The 22563-nt window shown below is 46.6% G+C and overlaps 1 long non-coding RNA gene across 1 annotated transcript; it reads right to left on the reverse strand.

Annotated features, from left to right (window-relative positions):
- Positions 1–16564: 16564 nt before the first annotated feature.
- LOC139245212 (uncharacterized) lies at positions 16565–21853 on the reverse strand. The gene is made up of 2 exons (XR_011589938.1): positions 21742–21853; positions 16565–16759 (listed from the first exon to the last, which is right to left on the reverse strand). It is a non-coding gene; the product is annotated as an uncharacterized lncRNA (long non-coding RNA).
- Between the last annotated feature and the right edge of the window lie 710 nt (positions 21854–22563).

Raw genomic sequence — 22563 nt, forward strand, 5'->3', positions numbered from 1 at the left:
TGTTCGATCATTGTGGGTGGAGATTAGAGATAGTAAGGGGAAAAAGTCACTGGTCGGCGTAGTTTATAGGCCCCCAAATAATAACTTCATGGTGGGGCGGGCAATGATCAAGGGAATAATGGAGGCATGTGAAAAAGGAATGGCAGTAGTTATGGGGGATTTTAACCTACATATCGATTGGTCAAATCAAATCGCAGGGGGTAGCCTGGAGGAGGAATTCAGAGAATGCATAGGGGATTGTTTCTTAGAACAGTATGTAACAGATCCTACAAGGGAGCAAGCCATTTTGGATCTGGTCCTGTGTAACGAGACAGGAAAAATAAACAATCGCCTCGGAGAAGATCCTCTCGGAATGAGTGATCACAATATGGTTGAATTTGTAATACAGATTGAGGATGAGGAAGTTGTGTCAGAAATGAACGTACTATGCTTAAACAAAGGGGACTACAGTGGGATGAGGGCAGAGTTGGCTAAAGTGGACTGGAAACAAGGAATAAACGGTGGCACAATTGAGGAACAGTGGAGGACTTTTAAGGAGCTCTTTCATAGTGCGCAACAAAAATATATTCCAGTGAAAAAGAAGGGCGGCAAGAGAAGAGATAACCAGCCGTGGATAACCTAGGAAATAAAGGAAAGTATCAAATCAAAGACCAATGCGTATAAGGTGGCCAAGGTTAGTGGGAAACTAGAGGATTGGGAAGATTTTGAGCAACAGCAAAGAATGACTAAAAAAGCAATAAAGAAAGGGAAGATAGATTACGAAGGTAAACGTGCGCAAAACATAAAAACAGATAGTAAAAGCTTTTACAGATATATAAAACGGAAAAGAGTGACTAAAGTAAATGTTGGTCCCTTAGAAGATGAAAAGGGGGATTTAATAATGGGAAATGTGGAAATGGCTGAGACCTTAAACAATTATTTTGCTTCCGTCTTCACAGTGGAAAACACAAAAACCATGCCAAAAATTGCTGGTCATAGGAATGTGGGAAGGGAGGACCTTGAGATGATCACTATCACTAGGGAGGTAGTGCTGGACAGACTAATGAGACTGAAGGTAGACAAGTCCCCTGGTCCTGATGAAATGCATCACAGGGTATTAAATGAGATGGCGAAAGTTATAGCAGATGCATTTGTTATAATCTACCAAAATTCTCTGGACTCTGGGGAGGTACCAGCGGATTGGAGAGCAGCTAATGTAACACCTCTGTTTAAAAAAGGGGGCAGGCAAAAGGAAGGTAACTATAGGCCGGTTAGCTTAACATCTGTAGTGGGGAAAATGCTTGAAACTATCATTAAGGAAGAAATAGCAGGACATCTGGATAGGAATAGTGCAATCAAGCAGACGCAGCATGGATTCATGAAAGGGAAATCATGTTTAACTAACTTACTGGAATTCTTTGAGGATATAACGAGCATGGTGGATAGAGGTGTACCGATGGATGTGGTGTATTTAGATTTCCAAAAGGCATTCGATAAGGTGCCACACAAAAGGTTACTGCAGAAGATAAAGGTACGCGGAGTCAGAGGAAATGTATTAGCATGGATAGAGAATTGGCTGGCGAACAGAAAGCAGAGAGTCGGGATAAATGGGTCCTTTTCCGGTTGGAAATCAGTGGTTAGTGGTGTGCCACAGGGATCAGTACTGGGACCACAACTGTTTACAATATACATAGATGACCTAGAAGAGGGGACACAGTGTAGTGCAACAAAATTTGCAGATGACACTAAGATTAGTGGGAAAGTGGGTTGTGTAGAGGACTCAGAGAGGCTGCAAGGAGATTTGGATAGGTTCAGCGAATGGACTAAGGTTTGGCAGATGGAATACAATGTCGGAAAGTGTGAGGTTGGGAAAAAAAACAGTAAAAGGGAATATTATTTGAATGGGGAGAAATTACAACATGCTGCGGTGCAGAGGGACCTTGTGCATGAATCCCAAAAGGTTAGTTTGCAGGTGCAGCAGGTAATCAGGAAGGCAAATGGAATGTTGGCCTTCATTGCGAAAGGGATGGAGTACAAAAGCAGGGAGGTGTTGCTGCAACTGTATAAGGTATTGGTAAGGCCGCACCTGGAGTACTGCGTGCAGCAAATACAGTATACTAAATTGAAAGAAGTACAAGTAAATCGCTGTTTCACCTGGATTGGGGTCCTGGACAGTGGGAAGGGAGGAGGTAAAAGGGCAGGTCGCAGAGGGAGCGGTCCTCCGAAAAATCATGGAGGCGTTCAAAATAAATGGTTGAGTTTGAAACTTATTTGAAGACAGGGAACCTGCTGTTTGAATAACAGTCAAAGATCACCCAATCGGGTCGCGAAGAGTCGGTTTGCTTTCCGATTGGCTGTGGGGATTAGGCATTGCGAGGATGGACGCGTCGGGCGGCCAATGGCGGGTGTGTGGGGGTGGGGTCATGTGATGAAACCTCCTGAAATCTGTCCAACGGAGGGCAGAGCTGGCGACCCTACGGTGGTGCAGCGTTGCTAGGTGACCAGACACTGTAGCGAGCAGCGGCACTGGTGTCCTTGCTCACAATCCTACGTCGCAGTTCAAGTTCTGAGTTCCAGGCAACATCTGGGTGAGGCCCTGTCAAGGTTCAATTCACACAGGCAGAAAGGGGAAACTGGAGGGTTAGTCAACATGGCAACGTTCCCAATGCAAAGTCCTGGGGCCAGCTCACCCATCGCCCTCTCTCGGGGAACAGGCTGTGCTTCTGAAGGAATAAAAGCCGTACAAAAAAAAATTGTCATAAACGTAAACCTACAATTAACCTTGCGGCTACATAAGAACACATATTTGATATATTAGAGGGTCAATTAAAAGTCTCTCTCTTGTTCTCATACAAGAAATGTGCAACCAATACCGCTCCCGGCAAGAGGGAGAGACAGTTGTTGATAAAGGACACAAATTGTTGATATCAACCAAACTCACTAGGAGACATAGAATATATAACACGTGAGACATTAACTGGGCTCCTATGTTCTGTAACCTTGATATACTGTCCTTCAGAATAGGAACACAGGAACAGGAGGAGGCCATTCAGCCCCTTGAGCCTGTTACTCAGGAACAGGAGGACGCCATTCAGCCCCTTGAGCCTGTTACTCAGGAACAGGAGGAGGCCATTCAGCCTTTCCGAGCCTGTTACACAGCAACAGGAGGAGGCCATTCAGCCCCTCGAGCCTGTTACACAGGCACAGGAGGAGGCCATTCAGCCCCTCGAGCCTGTTACACAGGAACAGGAGGAGGCCCATTCAGTTCCTCGAGCCTGTTACACAAGAACAGGAGGAAGCCATTCAGTCCCTCGAGCCTGTTACACAGGAACAGGAGGAGGCCCATTCAGCCCCTCGAGCCTGTTACACAGGAACAGGGGGAGGTCCATTCAGCCCCTCGATCCTGTTACACGGGAACAGGAGGAGGCCCATTCAGCCCCTCGATCCTGTTACACGGGAACAAGAGGAGGCCCATTCAACCCCTCGATCCTGTTACACGGAAACAGGAGGAGGTCCATTCAACCCCTCGAGCCTGTTACACCTTTCAATTAGATTACAGCTGATCTGTATCTCAACTCCATTTACCGGCCTTAGTTCTGTAACCCTTAATACCCTTACCTAACAACAATTTCTCAATCTCAGTTTTGAACTTTTCAACCCCAGCCACAACAGCTCTTTGCTGGAGAGAGTTCCATATTTCCCCTACCCATTGTGTGAAGAAATGCTTCCTGAATGGCCCTGATCTAATTTTAAGGTTATGTTCCTATTTCTGGACTTTCCCCATCAAAGGAAATTGTATCTTTTACATCACCCTTTAATCTTCTACACTCAGGGCAATGTTCTTTATTATTTTTTTAAATCCTAGGCGAATACTGGTGAGGATGAGTTATTGGAATACGTGCTCAATGAGGTGATGGAAGGAAATATTTGTGCTCATGAAATTGAGGGGTGCAAGGGCTGGCAGTGTGAGAGGTGGTCGCTTTGAAACGTATAATATTCTTACAAGGTTTTACAGGGTGGATGCAGGGAGCATGTTCCCCTGGCTGGAGAGTCTAGAACCAGGGGTCACAATCTCAGAATAAGGGGCCGGCCATTTAGGACTGAGAGGAATTTCTTCACTCAGGGGGTGGTGGAATTCTCTACCCCAGAGGGCTGTGGAGGCTCAGTCGTTGAGTATAGTCAAGACAAGGATCGATAGATTTTTGGATATTAAGGAATCAAGGGATTATGGGGACAGTGCAGGAAAGTGGAGTTGAAGTCGAAGATCAGCCATGATCTCATTGAATGGTGAAGCAGGCTCGAGGGGCCAAATGGCCGACTCCTGCTTAGAAGTCAGTATTGAGCACTCTCATTGTAATGTATCCACCTGTGAAATGCTCACACATTTGTCGAGCTGTTGAATTGTGAGTGGCTTAGCCAGTCACGTGCTGTTCACAAGACCCAATAAAACCCCGGCCAGTTGGGTTTAGGGGATCCACGATGAGTTATGTGGTTGTGAGCCGAGTGGATGAACTGGTAATGTGCAATGTGATTGTTAAATCTTTTTAAATAAACCAACTAGTTCTTAATAGCAATGTGTTAAAAATTGCAAAGTGCTGCAGTACAGAGAGACCTGGGGGGTCATTGAGCATGAAACACAAAAAGTTAGTATGCAGGTACAGCAAGTAATCAGAAAGGCAAATTGAATGTTGGCCTTTATTGCCAGGGGGATAGAGTATAAAAGCAGAGAAGTCCTGCTACAACTGTACAGGGTATTGGTGAGGCCACACCTGGAGTACTGCGTACAGTTTTGGTCTCTGTATTTAAGGATATACTTGCATTGGAGGCTGTTCAGAGAAGGTTCACTAGGTTGATTCCGGAGATGAAGGGTCCGACTTATGAGGAAAGGTTGAGTAGGTTGGGCCTCTACTCATTGGAGTTCAGAAGAATGAGAGGTGATCTTATTGAAACATTTAAGATAATGAAGGGGCTTGACAAGGTGGATACAGAGAGGATATTTCCACTCATAGAGGAAACCAAAACTAGGGGATCTAGGGCAAGAACCTCCACTTTTGTTTGGGCGATATTTCCGGCGTGGGCGGTAAAACAGGGTTTTCAGATCGCCGGCTTCTCGCCCATTCTCAAAGCACCGAGTCTCCATTTTTGAAAATGGGTGTTACCGTGAGCGATATCAAATGGGCGATAGCGTTAAATTTTTTTGACCTTCTGTCGTAAAGTGTGGCCGTCCTTAGCAACAACATGGCAATGCTCGATTCCCGTGATTCTGGACGTCAAGGGTCATCATGACATGCGCAGAAGAGGAGACGGAGAGAGAGGGAGCTCAGAGGGACTGAAGGCGTGTCTGGGTGTGGTGTGGCTGCTTTGGGAGGAAGGAGGGAGACGTTAGAGCTTCACAGCAAGTAGGCAAACAAAAGGTAGCTGTTACCAGCCACATATTTGCCCGAATTTGGCCTATAAAGGAGAGAGAGGAGGAGGCATCACAGCACGCTGTGGAGACTGACGCTGGAGAGAGCAGTGAGGTGGGAGAGGAGCACATTGGAGGCCGCAGAAGAGCCAGGAGGTTCTCGGACGAGGCAACCTCCCTCCTGCAGGAGGTCGAGTTACGCTGGGGTGATTTGACACAGGGAGGGTGTGGGAAGCCCACCCCAAAGGCCTACCAGAGGATATGGACCGAGATAGCAGAGGTGGTCTCGTCATCGACCAACGCTGCAAACGATGGAATGACCTGGTGCGATCCGCAAGAGTAAGTATTACATTGATTTACATGTACTTATCTATTTATATAATTTGATTTGTAACAGTCATGAGTGACTATCATCAGATGTGAGATCTTGCACTTTTACCAGGAATGTTTTACTCAAAACCTGCGGTCACGGTGTAAGTCTTTAGGTAAAGAATGCTAATTATCATAATAATCATGATTATTTCTGTCCGTTATGTGTTGTATCAGTGTCTGTGATAGTACCTAGCAATGATATCACGCAATGATCTCATGCCATGTCGTCCTGTCACCTTTTACAGAAGAAGCTCTCGACGATGAGGTCCATGCAGAGGCGAACGGGTGGGGGGCCACCAGTCCCCAGCGACATCACTGAGATGGAGGAGTGAGTGCTAGCACTCGTGGAGAAGCACCCCCGGACAGCCAACGACACATCTGCGGACCCTGAAGTGATGCCACGTGAGTAAAGCTTACGCCATTGCGTGATGTAAAGTCGATAGATGCCACTATGTCATAGCAATAATGATGGCCGAATGAAAATCATTGCAATGCATAATGTGTTGATGGTCATGAAATGTGATGTCTGCGATGATTTTGAGAGCAGAGGTGCTTTCGTCGTGCATATGTTGTGTGTAGCGCTGGACTCACCTTGTCACCCTAGCACCCCCTTCTCCTCTAATAACCTCATTTGTGCCTTGCAATTCAGCCAGCAGCGCATCCCAAGGCAAGACTACAGAGGCCAGAAGTTGGGGGCGCGGGGCCCGACTCTCCGGACGATCCAACATCTGGTGCTGAGGAGTTCCGCTTCTCGCCTGTCAATCCGCTGGGTCTTTTCTCTATGGATGAGAGTGCGGACTTCGAGGAACCTGCATCGCCACGCTCCAGAAGCCATTCCACCCCAAGGCCATCTAGTGGTCCTCCGGTCATTCCTGCCTCCACTCTGGAGGTATCGGCCCCAAGCACCTCACCACAGGGCATCCCATTTATCCCTAGGACGGTGCCTACCCCGCCGAGGTCTCGTGGATGCAGCAGGTCTGTTCCACGTGTGCCACATGACAGCGGAGAGATGGTACAGTTGTCCAGGAGGACTGTAGTCATTGGTGACCAGCTCATCGAAGCATTAAGGGGCATATCCCGACAGCTGGCCACCATGACTGAGTATATTCCATGGATGGCGGAGGCCCTGGATGCGACAGCCAGGAACACCACTGCCACAGGTCTCCCAGTGGTCCCCGAGCGCAGCACTCCATCGATGCGAACGACAGATGAGAGCAAGGACTAAGATCCTGCTTCTGCATCAGAGAATGTTGCCCCCTCGGCACCCCCCACTCCCGTACCCGTGCAACCAACGCATCTGCCTTCATTCCCCCCCCCCCCAATGAGGCACCGCCTGAGGAGCTCCTCGGCCAGGTGGCGTGGAGTGAGGAGGGGAAGGGGTAGAGGTGGGGAGAAGAAGGGGAGGGAAGGAAAGTGAGGTACATGTCCGCAGGTGATGGCTTTGTTATATTTCTATCCTGGTGTATTATATTTGTTGTAATGTATGGGGGCTGGGGACAACGCTCCTGCTTTGCCTTTGTATTTTGTGTTGCTGGACATGTTGAACATTTGATTTATGTCAATGGTGGAAAAAGTGGGATGTGGGAGGGGGTTGGGTGTTATTGACTGTGAAACTTATGATTTCTCACCAATGTTGGTATAACATTTTTGTTATTGAACATAATCTTACATAAGAACATAAGAAATAGGAACAGGAGTAGGCCATATGGCTCCTGGAGCCTGCTCCACCATTCAATAAGATCATGGCTGATCTGATCATGGACTCAGCTCCACTTCCCTGCCCGCTCCCCATAACCCCTTATCCCCTTATCATTTAAGAAACTGTCTATTTCTGTCTGAAATTTATTTACTGTCCAAGCTTCCACAGCTCTCTGAGGCAGCGAATTCCACAGATATACCACCCCCTGAGAGAAGAAATTTCTCCTCATCTCAGTTTTAAATGGGCGGCCCCTTATTCTAAGATCATGCCCTCTAGTTCTAGTCTCTCTCATCAGTGGAATCATCCTCACTGCATCCACCTCATCAAGCCCACTCATGATCTTATACATTTCGATAAGATCATCTCTCATTCTTCTGAATTCCAATGAGTAGAGGGTCAACCTACTGAACCTTTCCTCATAAGTCAAACCCCTCATCTCCGGAATCAACCTAGTGAACCTTCTCTGAACTGCCTCCAAAGCAAGTATATCCGTTCATAAATAAGCAGTATTCCAGGTGTGGCCTCACCAATATCCTGTATAACTGAAGCAAGACTTCCCTGCTTTTATACTCCATCCCCTTTGCAATAAACGCCAAGATTCCATTGGCCTTCCTGAACACTTGCTGTACCTGCATACTGTCCTTTTGTGTTTCATGCACAAGTACCCCCAGGCTTGACAAGGTGGAATTCATAATGGGGAACAAGGAAATGGCAGACCAATTGAACAAATACTTTGGTTCTGTCTTCACGAAGGAAGACACGAATAACCTCCCGAAAATACTAGGAGACCGAGGGTCTAGCGAGAAGTGAGAACTGAGGGAAATCCTTATTAGTCAGGAAATGGTGTTCGAGAAATTGAAGGGACTGAAGGCCGATAAATCCCCAGGGCCTGATAGTCTGCATCCTAGAGTACTTAAGGAAGTGGCCCTAGAAATAGTGGATGAATTTTCCAACATTCTATAGACTCTGGTCCAGTTCCTATGGATTGGATGGTAGCTAATGTAACCTCACTTTTTAAAAAAGGAGGGAGAGAAAACAGGGAATTATATGTTGGTTGGCCTGACATCAGTAGTGGAGAAAATGTTGGAATCAATTAATAAAGTTGTAATAGCAGCGCATTGTGAAAGCAGTGACAGGATCGGTCCAAGTCAGCATGGATTTATGAAAGGGAAATCATACTTGACAAATCTTCCAGAATTTTTTGAGGATGTAACTAGTAGAGTGGATAAGCAAGAACCAGTGGATGTGGTGTATTTGGGCTTTCAAAAGGCTTTTGACAAGGTCCCACACAAGAGATTAGTGTGCAAAATTAAGGCACATGGTATTGGGGATAATGTATTGACGTGGATAGAGAACTGGTTGGCAGGCAGGAAGCAAAGAGTGGAAAGAGTGACCATAATATGGTGGAATTCTGCATTAGGATGGAGAATGAAACAGTTAATTCAGAGACCATGGTCCAGAACTTAAAGAAGGGTAACTTTGAAGGTATGAGGCGTGAATTGGCTAGGATAGATTGGCGAATGATACTGAAGGGGTTGACTGTGGATGGGCAATGGCAGACATTTAGAGACCGCATGGATGAACTACAACAATTTTACATTCCTGTCTGTCGTAAAAATAAAAAAGGGAAGGTGGCTCAACCGTGGCTATCAAGGGAAATCAGGGATAGCATTAAAGCCAAGGAAGTGGCATACAAATTGGCCAGAAATAGCAGAGAACCCGGGGACTGGGAGAAATTTAGAACTCAGCAGAGGAGGACAAAGGGTTTGATTAGGGCAGGGAAAATGGAGTACGAGAAGAAGCTTGCAGGGAACATTAAGACGGATTGCAAAAGTTTCTATAGATATGTAAAGAGAAAAAGGTTAGTAAAGACAAACGTAGGTCCCCTGCAGTCAGAATCAGGGGAAGTCATAACGGGGAACAAAGAAATGGCGGACCAATTGAACAAGTACTTTGGTTCGGTATTCACTGAGGAGGACACAAACAACCTTCCGGATATAAAAGGGGTCGGAGGGTCTAGTAAGGAGGAGGAACTGAGGGAAATCCTTATTAGTCGGGAAATTGTGTTGGGGAAATTGATGGGATTGAAGGCCGATAAATCCCCAGGGCCTGATGGACTGCATCCCAGAGTACTTAAGGAGGTGGCCTTGGAAATAGTGGATGCATTGACAGTCATTTTCCAACATTCCATTGACTCTGGATCAGTTCCTATGGAGTGGAGAGTAGCCAATGTAACCCCACTTTTAAAAAAAGGAGGGAGAGAGAAAACAGGGAATTACAGACCGGTCAGCCTGACATCGGTAGTGGGTAAAATGAAGGAATCAATTATTAAGGATGTCATCGCAGTGCATTTGGAAAGAGGTAATATGATAGGTCCAAGTCAGCATGGATTTGTGAAAGGGAAATCATGCTTGACAAATCTTCTGGAATTTTTGGAGGATGTTTCCAGTTGAGTGGACAAGGGAGAACCAGTCGATGTGGTATATTTGGACTTTCAGAAGGCTTTCGACAAGGTCCCACACAAGAGATTAATGTGCAAAGTTAAAGCACATGGGATTGGGGGTAGTGTGCTGACATGGATTGAGAACTGGTTGTCAGACAGGAAGCAAAGAGTAGGAGTAAATGGGGACTTTTCAGAATGGCAGGCAGTGACTAGTGGGGTACCGCAAGGTTCTGTGCTGGGGCCCCAGCTGTTTACACTGTACATTAATGATTTAGACGAGGGGATTAAATGTAGTATCTCCAAATTTGCGGATGACACTAAGTTGGGTGGCAGTGTGAGCTGCAAGGAGGATTCTATGAGGCTGCAGAGCGACTTGGATAGGTTAGGTGAGTGGGCAAATGCATGGCAGATGAAGTATAATGTGGATAAATGTGAGGTTATCCACTTTGGTGATAAAAACAGAGAGACAGACTATTATCTGAATGGTGACAGATTAGGAAAAGGAGAGGTGCAACGAGACCTGGGTGTCATGGTACATCAGTCATTGAAGGTTGGCATGCAGGTACAGCAGGCGGTTAAGAAAGCAAATGGCATGTTGGCCTTCATAGCGAGGGGATTTGAGTACAAGGGCAGGGAGGTGTTGCTACAATTGTACAGGGCCTTGGTGAGGCCACACCTGGAGTATTGTGTACAGTTTTGGTCTCCTAACCTGAGGAAGGACATTCTTGCTATTGAGGGAGTGCAGCGAAGGTTCACCAGACTGATTCCCGGGATGGCGGGACTGACCTATCAAGAAAGACTGGATCAACTGGGCTTGTATTCACTGGAGTTCAGAAGAATGAGAGGGGACCTCATAGAAACGTTTAAAATTCTGACGGGGTTAGACAGGTTAGATGCAGGAAGAATGTTCCCAATGTTGGGGAAGTCCAGAACCAGGGGACACAGTCTAAGGATAAGGGGGAAGCCATTTAGGACTGAGATGAGGAGGAATTTCTTCACCCAGAGAGTGGTGAACCTGTGGAATTCTCTACCACAGAAAGTTGTTGAGGCCAATTCACTAAATATATTCAAAAAGGAGTTAGATGAAGTCCTTACTACTAGGGGAATCAAGGGGTATGGTGAGAAAGCAGGAATGGGGTACTGAAGTTGCATGTTCAGCCATGAACTCATTGAATGGCGGTGCAGGCTAGAAGGGCCGAATGGCCTACTCCTGCACCTATTTTCTATGTTTTCTATGTTTTTCTATAAATGGGTCCTTTTCAGAATGGCAGGCAGTGACTCGTGGTGTGCCTTAGGATTCAGTGCTGGGACCCCAGCTATTTACAATATATATTAATAATTTAGACGAAGGAATTGAATGTAATATCTCCAGGTTTGCAGATGACACAAAGCTGGATGGCGGTGTGAGCTGTGAGGAAGATGCTAGGAGGCTGCAGGGGGACTTGGACAGGTTAGGTGAATGGGCAAATGCATGGCAGATGCAGTATAATGTGGATAAATGTGAGGTTATCCATTTTGGTTGCAAAAACAGGAAGGCAGATTGTTATCTGAATGGTTATAGATTAGTAAAAGGGGAGGTGCAACGAGAGCTGGGTGTCATGGTACATCAGTCATTGAAGGTAGGCATGCAGGTAGCAGGCAGTGAAGAAAGCAAATCGCATGCAGGCCTTCATAGCGAGGGGATTTAAGTATAGGAGTAGGGAGGTCTTCTTGTAGTTGTACAGGGCCTTGGTGAGACCACACCTTGAGTATTGTGTGCAGTTTTGGTCTCCTAATCTGAGGAAGGACATTCTTGCTATTGAGGGAGTGCAGCGAAGGTTCACCAGACTGATTCCCGAGATGGCAGGACTGACATATGAAGAAAGACTGGATCGACTAGGCTTTATTCACTGGAAATTAGAAGAATGAGAGGGGATCTCACAGAAACATATAAAATTCTGACGGGACTGGATAGGTTAGATGCAGGAAGAATGTTCCCAATGTCAGGGAAGTGCAGAACCAGGGGTCACAGTCTAAGGATAAGGGGTAGGCCATTTAGGACCGAGATGAGGAGAAACTTCTTCACTCAGAGAATTGTGAACCTGTGGAATTCTCTACCACAGAAAGTTGTTGAGGCCAATTCATTAGATATATTCAAAAGGGAGTTAGAAGTAGCCCTTACGGCTAAAGGGATCAAGAGGTATGGAGAGAAAGCAGGAATGGGGTACTGAAGTTGCATGATCAGCCGTGATCATATTGAATGGTGGTGCAGGCTCGAAGGGCCGAATGGCCTACTCCTGCACCTATTTTCTATGTTTCTATGTTTCTATGTCCCGCTGTACTGCGGCAAAAAAAGGCGAAGGGCACCATTGATGTCTGAGCTGCACACACAGCAGTGTGTCAGCGTTGTCACTCACATCAATGCTCTTTCAGGCAAATCGTTCACATATCAGCTGCTCACGTAAGAGTGCGATTTTAAAAATGCCAGCCACATCGCTGGTGTTCGTTCAGAACAGTTCCACTTTCTATGGGCCTTTTTTTGGGCGAGCGATATTGTGGGCGATATGTGTGCGAGGTGGGGAAAGTGACGGTGGGCGATCTCCTGGGCGTTAGTTTCACCAGATGTGCTCTTTACGACAAAAAAAAGTGGGCGGGCGGTATTAATGAATCTCCGTGTTAATTCCGTGTGGAACGTAACGCTGGCCGATATTATGGGCGTTGATTTCACCCATTCTGATCCTGCCCCAAAAAACTGGCCGGGTGGTAATATTTTTTCCCAGTGTTAAACACATCGGGAAAGTAACACTTGGCGATAAGTTTCCTAAAAATGCCCGCCAGTTTCCATATTGTGCCAAAATGGCCGATATCTGGACGTTATACGTCATTTCAGCGGTAAAATGGGCGTTAATTGGGTGTTAAGCATGCAAAAAAAGTGGAGGTTCTAGCCCATAGTCTAGATTAAGGGGCCGCCCATTTAAAACTGAGATGAGGAGGAATTTCTTCTCTCACAGGGTTGTAAATCTGTGGAATTCTCTGCCCCAGAGAGCTGTAGGTCATTGAATATATTTAAGGTGAACATTGACAGAATTTTGAGCGATAAAGGAATAAAGGGTTATGGGGAGCGAGCAGGGGAAGTGGAGCTGAGTCCATGATCAGATCAGCCATGATCTTATTAAATAGCGGAGCAGGCTCGAGGGGCCAGGTGGCCTAATCTTGTTCCTATTTCTTATTATGTTCTTATGTTGCTATAATTGCTTAAGCAGAGAACCCACGAAGCAAATACTTTAGATCCAGGGCAGATGCAGAGTACAGCTCCCCCGACACTGTAGAACCGCTTTCTTCATTCATTCGAACCACAGAGCAGCAGCTTCTAGCAACCTTCCATTTTCTACCTCCAACACTTGGCTGTGTCGACTTTTACGAACTTAGGTTTTGTGCCATAAATGGGTTAAGACACGATCTGTTGTGTATGCAGACTATTGATGTACTCTCTGTGTAGTCACTGTGTGGTTGCATAAGATGGAGACTTGTTTACCTGATGTATGATCAATAAGGTTTACACTGTGTATATACTTTGCTGGCACCATTAGAGGGTGCAACTGATGGAGTCCGGGGGTTTCCTGCCCTGGTGGCAGGGCCCAGTATAAAAGGCTGCTCACCATGCTTGTGCCTCACTCTGGAGTTATGCATAAAAGACCAAGGTTACTACAGTTTGAGTATAACACATTGCCTCGTGGAGTCATTCATAAGTGCATTACAGACATAATACGATCAATCATTTAAGACCCTAGCAGGTAAAAGAGAGGCCTGTCAACTCAGTGGGGCTGGGCTCTATTCTAACGCAGGGAGCCGGGGAGAAAGGACAAGGTTCTAACCAGCTGCACCACCAGCTCAAAAAGGAGTCGTTTTTAAAGTTTTATTTAATGGACTGCTCTCATTTTTTTTCAATAGTCTTTCATGAACGTTATACAACAATTTTCTGTTTAATAGTGTATGAGAAAGTCTCAAAGATATGCTAGTAAAAAGAAAACTCCTTTGATAAATGTTATAAAATAACAATGCCCTGCTTATAGTTTTGTTCCTGTCTGTATAGTTTTGCAGGTTCTTCAATATTGAGCAAACGGAATTTGCACCAGTTCTGTGAGCAGAATTGGCTCCAACATGTCCCGATTGGGTAAAAGCTTCTGTTCATGTGCCGGCTTCTACATAATTCAACTGATTTTTGTAAAACATTAAGCTGCAACACATCTTGCCCCCAAAAAGTGCCAACATGGAAGAATGATGGTCAACATGAACATATACCTTCAGTGAGAGGAAGACAGTGGTTGTGCTGATTGCGAAGGTTAGAAGGGTGATTACTGCACACATAACAAGATCAGACTTCAAGACTTCTCTCTGCAAAGACGCAAATACATATTGGCATTATCCCGATGGGCAAACAAAACTATTACAAATGTTATTTTTTTAAAACCTATTGAACAATGCAGTAAGCCTAACATACTTCCAGTGACGACCAACTTGGAGAGCTCAAAAACTACCCTTCATTTTAACTCTTTGGAATCATACAGCATTGGCCATTCGGCCCATCGTGTCTGTGCCAGCTCTTTGGAAGAGCTACCCCATTTATATAAGAACATACGAAATAGGAGCAGGAGTAGGCCATACGGCCCCTCGAGTCTGCTCCACCATTTAATACGATCATGGCTGATCCGATCATGGACTCAGCTCCACTTCCCTGCCCGCTTCCCATAACCCCTTATTCCCTTATCGTTTAAGAAACTGTCTATTTCTGTCTTAAATGTATTTAATGTCCCAGCTTCCACAACACTCTGAGGCAGCGAATTCCACAGATTTACAACCCTCTGAGAGAAGAAATTTCTCCTTATCTCAGTTTTAAATGGGTGGCCCCTTATTCTAAGACCATGCCCTCTAGTTCTAGTCTCCCCCATCAGTGGAAATATCCTCACTGCATCCATTTGTCAAACCCCCTCATAATCTTATACGTTTCGATAAGATCACCTCTCATTCTTCTGAATTCCAATGAGTAGAGGCCCAACCTACTCATAAGTCAACCCACTCATCTCCGGAATCAACCTAGTGAACCTTCTCTGAACTGACTCCAAAGCAAATATATCCTTTTGTAAATATGGAAACCAAAACTGCACGCAGTATTCCAGGTGTTGCCTCACCAATATCCTGCATAACTGTAGCAAGACTTCTCTGCTTTTATACTCCATCCCCTTTGCAATAAAGGCCAAGATTTCATTGGCCTTCCTGATCACTTGCTGTACCTGCATACTGTCCTTTTGTGTTTCATGCACAAGTACCCCCAGGCTTGACAAAGTACCCCCAGGTCCCGCTGTACTGCAGCACTTTGCAATCTTTCTCCATTTACATAATAACTTTTTCTCTGCAAAAGTTCATGACCTCACACTTTCTAACATTATACTCCATCTGCCAAATTTTTGCCCACTCACTTAGCCTGTCTATGTCCTTTTGCAGATTGTTTGTGTCTTCCTCACACATTGCTTTTCCTCCCATCTTTATATCGTTAGCAAACTTGGCTACGTTACACTCAGTCCCTCCTCCAAGTCGTTAATATAGATTGTAAATAATTGGGGTCCCAGCACTGATCCCTGCAGCACCCCACTAGTTACTGGTAGCCAACCAGAGAATGAACCATTTATCCCGAGGGTGGTGGAAACAAATTCAATAGTCACTTTCAAAAGGTATACACTTCAAAAGGAGAAATGTGCAGAGTTAAGGGGAAAGAGCGGGGAGGGTCTTACTGAATAGCTGTTTCAAAGAGCTGACACAGACATGATGGGCCGAATGTCTTCCTTCTGTGCTTTATGATTTTATGTAACAGTAGAAGCTTTCTGAGTGAAGGGTTTTCTAGATGTCAACATTGTCCCTCCCAGCCAGTTGCTGGGAGCCTGGCGTTTCTAGGCTGGACCATTGCTGATCCATGACCTGTGCAAGAAGCCTGGGGTGTTATTGTGCTCGGGTTGATCATTCTCATCAGCTTGTAGCTTCTCCTTTGGAGGAATTCTCATTGGTCAAACCACACCTATAGGCAGATACCTGTAGAAACAAGCTTTTCTTGGGCAGAACGTTATGAGGAGGAGATAGCTGTTGTCTCCTCCTGAACCTTGTGACCGATCCTTAGCCCAAGGCGAAAGGAAGCTCCTCCTCCCAGGATCCACTAGAACAGGAACAGCGGAAGCTGTTCAGCCCCTTGCACCACGGCTGACCTGTACCCTAACTCCATCTACTCACCTTGGTTCCCTAATCCTGAACCTCAGTTTTGAAATCTTCAATTGACCTCCAGCCTCAACAGCATTTTGGGGTAGAGAGTTCCGGATTCCCACCACCTTTGGAGTGAAGAAGTGCTTCCTGACATCACCCTGAACGGCCTGGCTCTAATTTTCAGGTTATGTCCCCTTGTTCTGGACTCACCCACCGAGGGAATAGTTTCTCTCGATCTACCCTGTCATCTCATTTAATCATCTTAAACCCCTCAATTAGATCACCCCGTAATCTTCTAAACTCGAGCGAATACACGCCTAGTCTGTGCAACTTGTCCTCAGGATGTAACACTTGTAGCCTCGGTATCATTCCGTTTTACGTTCTAGAATAAAACGGAAATCTTTTGTTCTGAGAACCAGTGACGAGATCCAGCACGACATACAATTTAAGATACTTTATTTCAATGCCCCAAAGCAACACTGTGGTCAAATTATCACACAATGACTGACTGTGAGAAGGAAGACATACCACAGAATTTCTCAGCTTTTCAGGAAGAGCATCCTTGTTTTCCGACAGAGGATGTTCAGGATTGTGGACTTCCAATTCGTTGAACAGCTTAGAGCGAATGAGAGACCTGTAGTGAAAATGAAACACCCAATCAGATAGCAGCATGGCTGTGGAAACCTGGTTATGTCATCGGCTTTACCCCATTAGTTACAGGTTCATAGACAACCATTTTCCACCTTTACTCCATACCCTAACAACAACAACTTGTATGAATATAGCGCCTTCAACATCACAAGGCGCTTCATAGGAGTATTATAAGACAAAAAATTTGACACCGAGCGAGATAGAGAGGTGGAGAGGTTTAGGCAGGGAGTTCCAGAGCTTGGGGCCCAGGCAACAGAAGGCACGGCCACCAATGGTGGAGCGATTATAATCAGGGATGCTCAGGAGGGCAGAATTAGATGAGTGCAGACATCTTGTGGGGGGGTTGTGGGGCCGGAGGAGATTACAGAGATAGGGAGGGATGAGACCATGAAGGGATTTGAAAATAAGGGTGAGAATTTTGAAATCAAGGCATTGCTTAACCGGAAGCCAATGTAGGTCAGCGAGCCAAGGGGTGATGGGTGAGCGGGACTTGGTGCAAGTTAGGACATGGGCAGCCGAGTTCTGGATCACCTCTAGTTTACATAGGGTAGAATGTGGGAGGCCGGCCAGGAGTGTGTTGGAATAGTCAAGTCTAGAGGTAATAAAGGCACGGATGAGGGCTTCAGCAGCAGATGGGCCGAGGCAGGGGCGGAGACGGGCGATGTTACGGAGGTGGAAATAGGCAGTCTCAGTAATAGTGTGGCTATGTGGTCAGCAGCTCATTTCAGGATCAAATATGACACTAAGGTTGGAAACAGTCTGGTTCAGCCTCAGACAGAACTTGGGGAGAGGGATGGAGGCAGTGGCTTTGGAACAGAATTTGTGGCGGGGACCGAAAACAATGGCTTCGGTCTTCCTAGTATTCAACTGGAGAAAATTTCTGCTCATCCAGAACTGGATGTCGGACAAGCAGTCTGACAATTTAGAGACCGTGGAGGGGTTGAGGGGTAGTGAGGTAGAGCTGTGTGTCACCAGTGTAAATGTGGAAACTGACGCTGTGTTTTCAGATAATATCACCAAAGGGCAACGTGTAGATGGGAAATAGAAGGGGACCAAGGATAGATCCTTGGGGGACACCAGAGGTAACGATGAGGGAGTGGGAAGAGAAGCCATTTCAGGTGATTCTCTGGCTAAGATTAGATAGATAAGAATGGAACCGGGTGAGTGCAGTCCCACCCAGATGGACGGTGGTGGAGAGACGTTGGAGGAGGATGGAGTGGTCATCTGTGTCAAAGGCTGCAGACAGGTCGAGAAGGACGAGGAGAGATATAGTTTGCTTTTGTCACGTTCACAAAGGATGTCTTTTGTGACTTTGATGAGAGCTGTTTCGGTCCTGTGGCAGGGACGGAAACCGGATTGAAGGGATTCAAACATGGAGTTCTGGGGAAATGGGCACGGATTTGGGAGGCGACAACATGTTCAAGGACTTTGGAGAAGAAAGGGAGGTTAGAGATGGGGCGATAGTCTGCAAGGACGGAGGGGTCAAGGGTTCGGTTTTTGAGGAGAGGGGTGATGATGTCAGATTTGAGGGAGAGGGGGACAGCACCTGAGGAGAGAGAACCGTTAACAATGTCGGCTAACACGGGAGTCAGAAAAGGAAGTTTGGTGGTCAGCAGTTTAGTGGGAATAGGGTCAAGGGAGCAGGAAGTGGGTCTCATAGACAAGATGAGCTCGGAGAGGTCATGAGGGGAGATCGGAGAGAAGCTGGAGAAAGATGTGAGGTCTGGGCTAGGGCAGGGGGGATCCTTGAGGAAGTTTGGCCCAGTGGGCTAAGGGAAGGAAGGGAAGAGGCAGAGTAGGCTGATCGAATGGGTTTGTGAATGGGGGTGTTGTGAATTAGGGGGAGGGGTCTGTGAATTGAGGGAGGGGCTGTGAATTAGGGGGAGGGGCTGTGAATTGGGGGGGGGGACTGTGATACATCCTGAATGCTAAGAGTGAGACATGGCCACATTATGGGAAACCTATGTGACCCTGTGCTGCACTGGGTCCTGGATGTGGCTCCAAGCTTACAGCACCTGACCTACTGCTGGCGATCAAACAGAGGCCTGTGCTCCAGTCAACAGCCTCTAGCCAAGCTGATCCAGTACAGCTACAACACTGGCACCGACCCGACAATGTGGAAAACTGCCCAGGTATGTACTGTCCACAAAAAGCAGGACAAATCCAATCCGGCCCATCTGTCGACTCTCAATCATCAGCAAAGTGATGGAAGGTGTCGTCGACAGTGCTATCAAGTGACACTTACTCACCAATAGCCTGCTCATCGATGCTTAGTTTGGGTTCTGCCAGGACCACTTGGCTCCAGTCCTCATTTCAACCTTGGTCGAAACATGGACACAAGAGCTGAATTCCACAAGTGCCATCAAGGCAACATTTGACCGAGTGTGGCATCAAGGAGCCCTAGTAAAACTGAAGTCAATGGGAATCAGGGAGAAAACTCTCCACTGGCTGGAGTCATACCCAGCACACTGGAAGATCAAGATGCACCAAGATGCACTGCAGCAACTCGCCAAGGCTTCTTCGGCAGCACCTCCCAAACCCGCGACCTCTACCACCTAGAGGACAAGTGCAGCAGGTGCATGGGAACACCAGCACCTCCAAGTTCCCCTCCAAGTCACACACCATCCTGACTTGTAAAAATATCGGCCGTTCATTCATCGTTGCTGGGTCAAAATCCTGGCACTCCCTCCTTAATAGCACTGTGGGAGCACCTTCACCACATGGACTGCAGCGGTTCAAGGGACAATCAGGGATGGGCAATAACTATGGCCATGCCAGGAACGCCCACATGCCATGAATGAATAAAAACAAATGTTGGTGTCCCAAACACCTCCGTTAGATAAGAACATACGAAATAGGAGCAGGAGTAGGCTATTTGGCCTCTCGAGCCTGCTCCGCCATTCAATACGATCATGGTTGATCTGATCATGGACTCAGCTCCACTTCCCTACCCGCTCCCCATAACCCTTTACTCCCTTATCGCTCAAAAATCTATCTCCGTCTTAAATATATTCAATGATCCAGCCTCCACAGCTCTCTGGGGTAAAGAATTCCACAGATTTACACCCCTCTGAGAGAAGAAACATCTCCTCATTTCAGTTTTAAATGGGCGGCCCCTTATTCTGAGACTATGTCCCCTTGTTTTAGTTTCCCCTATGAGTGGAAATATCCTCTCTGCATCCACCTTGTCGAGCCCTTCATTATCTTCTACGCTTCAATAAAATCATCTCTCATTCTTCTGACCTCCAATGTGTATAGGCCCAACCTACTCAACCTATCTTCATAAGTCAACCCCCTCATCTCCGGAATCAACCTAGTGAACCTTCTCTGAACAACCTCCAATGCAAGTATATCCTTCCTTAAATATGGAGACCAAAACTGTACGCAGTACTCCAGGTGTGGCCTCACCAATACCCTGTACAGTTGTAGCAGGACATCTCTGCTTTTATACTCCATCCCCGTAGTCTTAGCATCCTATCAACGTTAAACAGGGGAGAGTGCCACTCGAGTCAGGGTTGAGCAGCAGAGCCTGGACACACTGTGACCCCGGGGAGAGGCAGTACTAAACCATTTACTTTTCGGCCCCCAGCAATGCTGAAGGACATTTCTAGTATACAAGTATAACTGCAAGGAACGTCAGTGATTTCCTGAAGGACAGAATCTCAGTTACTGTGATACACATTCAATAACTTTTGTTTTCCTCTACCACTTGCAGTGTCAGTGTAAAGTATTGTGTCAAACCATCTCTCTCAGATGCAGAATTATACCGCACCCATCCATTTGATCTATCATCGGAAAACACCAAACAGCAATCCTGCTTCAACCCCATCATTTGTTGTCATCTGGTTTTCAGGGGAAATGAACAGCATTACACTCCTCAATCATAGGCAGTCCCTCAAAATCGAGGAAGACTTGCTTCCACTCTAAAAGTGAGTTCTCAGGTGACTGTACAGTCCAATATGGGAATTACAGTCTCTGTCACAGGTGGGACAATCAGTGGCTGAAGGAAAGGATGGGTGGGGAGTCTGGTTTGCTGCACGCTCCTTCCGCTGCCTGCATGCTCTCGGCAATGAGACTCGAGGTGCTCAGCGCCCTCCCGGATGCACTTCTTCCACTTCGAGTGGGCTTTGGCCAGGGATTCCCAGGTGTCGGTGGGGATGTTGCATTTTATCAAGGAGGCTTTGAGGGTGTCCTTGAAACGTTTCCTCTGCCCACCTGGGGCTCGCTTGTAGGAGTTCAGAGTAGAGCGCTTGCTTTAGGAGTCTTGTGTCGGGCAGGCGACAATGTGGCCCACCCAACGGAGCTGATTAAGTGTGGTCAGTGCTTCAATGCTGGGGATGTTGGCCTGGTCAAGAACACTGATGTTGGTGCGTGTGTCCTCCCAGGGAATTTGCAGAATCTTGCGGAGACATCGTTGGTGGTATTTCTCCAGCGTTTTGAGGTGTCTACTGTACATGGTCCACGTCTCTGAGCCATACAGGAGGACGGGTATCACTACTGCCCTGTAGACCATAATCTTGGTGTCAGATTTGAGGGCCTGATCTTCGAACACTCTCTTCCTCAGGCGACCGAAGGCTGCGCTAGTGCACTGGAGGCGGTGTTGGACCTCCTCAATACAATGGGTAATGCTACATGAAAAACGATTCACCTACAGTTCTGTACTGCACCAATATAGCAGGAACATCCATTTTTACCTATAATGATGATTCAGTCAAGTCACAAGTTTCCACAAGGCACTTCTGTTGGCTGACGTGTTTACAACGGACCAACAATGACCTCCCTCAGATCACAGATCAACCCCCGCCGCCCCCCACCTTCTATGGTCACTGATGCAGCCATTCGCGATTTGAATTGATGAGCCAATCTGATCTAGGATCAAAGATTCCTTCGGATGGATGGGGTGTTCGAACCTCCTGTGACCGTGTGGCCAGTAATGACTGTGGGAATTGTAATGAAATGACTTACACCAACACTGCCGGCTCACTGCTTTGTCTGCTGAGGTGATAGCAAGAAGCAACCAGCAGCCCACAGTAAGCAGAAAATAGCGCTGGAATATGCTGAGCATCCCACGGAGCCTGCAATACAGGAGAAATAAATCACACAACCACATCCTCACTTCTTTCATTCAACGTCCAACAATATTTTACTACATTATACCATAAGTGGAGCCTTTAGCTTAAAGACACTCAGTTACTCAGACAGGCTCAAGGACTTTGGTCTATTTAGTAGAAAGAAATCTTGCATTTATATAGCGCCTTTCACGACTGCCAGACGTCTCAAAGCATTTACAGCCAATGAAGTACCTTTGGACTGTAGTCACTGTTGCACAGTGGAAAATGCGGCAGCCAATTTGCGCACAGCAAGCTCCCAAAAACAGCAATCTGATAATGACCTGATCATCTGTTTTTGTTATGTTGATTGAGACCACGACACCAGGGATATCTCACCTGCTTTTCTTCGAAATAGTGCCATGGGATCTTTTACGTCCACCTGAGAGGGCAGACGGGGCCTCAATTTAATGTCTCATCTGAAAGACAGCACCTGCGACAGTACAGCACTCCCTCAGCGCTACATTGGGGTGTCAGCCGAGATTTTTGTGTGCCTTGGAGTAGGACTTGAACCCACAAACTCCTGACTTAGAGGCGAGAGTGCTGCCCACTGAGCCATAGCTGACACAGTAGAGTAGGGTAGACTGAGAGGTGACCTGATAGAGTTCTATAAAACAATTTATAATTGTTTATCCCCATTGATAGATGATTCCAGTTTGACAGACTGGGGAGGGCCAGG

This window comes from Pristiophorus japonicus, unplaced genomic scaffold (genome assembly GCF_044704955.1).
Source record: "Pristiophorus japonicus isolate sPriJap1 unplaced genomic scaffold, sPriJap1.hap1 HAP1_SCAFFOLD_215, whole genome shotgun sequence".
Taxonomy (NCBI): domain Eukaryota; kingdom Metazoa; phylum Chordata; class Chondrichthyes; family Pristiophoridae; genus Pristiophorus; species Pristiophorus japonicus.